A 1,175-nucleotide genomic window follows, 5' to 3' on the forward strand; every position below is an offset into this window, starting at 1 on the left:
ATGAGTTGAAAATTTCCAACTCTTCTACATACACTAGGCAACATGTTGCTTGCAACATCTGGGGTTACTTTGATCTTTTAAGGCCTTTCATACACGAGGCAACTTGTTGCTAGCAACCTAGCAACATGTTGCCAAAAATAGAACATCTTTCTATTTCTGGCAACATGTTGCTTACAAGATCAAAGTAACCACAAATGTTGCTAGCAACAAGTTGCCTCGTGTATGAAGGCCTGTTGCCAGAAATAGAAGGCTGTTCTATTTCTGGCAACATGTTGCTTACAAGATCAAAGTAACCACAAATGTTGCCAGCAACATGTTGCCTAGTGTATGCCTGGCTTTACAGTCACTTCCATTGTGACACATTGCTATGTAAATCAAATGTATAATTATCATATCATATAGTTATGGAACTGACAGCAGTGCTACCATTATTGATGATGTTAGTTGCTCGAATAGTAACTATTTAACTCTACAGCAGTGTTCTCTTTCTACATCTATTTCAACTTTAAGCTCTTGCTCTCTTAGTACTTCATATGATGCTTATGTAGTTTGCCGTAAGTTATATAAGAGTTAATAGATTTAATGGTATAATTATGTTACATTGTACAGATAGTACAAGAATCTGGAATAATCCTTATTCTGGACAGATTCGTCTACAAGGAGGTACTTATTCAAGTTATGGTAGACTGGAAGTATATTGTAATGGACAGTGGGGTACAGTATGTGATGATACCTTTGATGCAACTGATGCTAGAGTTGCCTGCCGTCAGTTAGGATACAGTGATTACAATTCATACAGTGGAAACCTGTTAGTTCAGTTATTGTGAAAACAATTAACATATTGTTTGTGTTTCTAGTGCTGGGTCTAGCTCACAACCTATTTGGCTGGACAGGGTTTATTGCAGCAGTTCAGACAGTTGTCTTGCCTATTGTGAATCTTGTCCATCTTCAGAATATCATAACTGTAGACACAGTGAAGATGTTGCTTTGGGATGTGGTAAGCTGTTGCTCTATGCTACATGTAAAAGTGATTACGTAACCATTTTAGAATTTGACACCTCTCGAACTGATTCAACTAATACACTAAGTACTTGTCAATATGCTGACTCCTCAGGTAGCGAAATGAAATAAAGTTGTAGCAGATTATTATTTTTTTAATAGTTAATGTAGGAGGG

The 1,175-nt window shown here is 36.9% G+C and overlaps 1 long non-coding RNA gene across 1 annotated transcript; it reads left to right on the forward strand.

Annotated features, from left to right (window-relative positions):
* The first annotated feature begins 352 nt into the window (after positions 1 to 352).
* LOC109593437 (uncharacterized) lies at positions 353 to 1,175 on the forward strand. The gene is made up of 5 exons (XR_002190959.1): positions 353 to 554; positions 610 to 808; positions 858 to 997; positions 1,049 to 1,114; positions 1,162 to 1,175. It is a non-coding gene; the product is annotated as an uncharacterized LOC109593437 (long non-coding RNA).

Source organism: Amphimedon queenslandica, unplaced genomic scaffold (genome assembly GCF_000090795.2).
Source record: "Amphimedon queenslandica unplaced genomic scaffold, v1.1 AMPQUscaffold_1519_Cont26471, whole genome shotgun sequence".
Lineage (NCBI taxonomy): Eukaryota > Metazoa > Porifera > Demospongiae > Haplosclerida > Niphatidae > Amphimedon > Amphimedon queenslandica.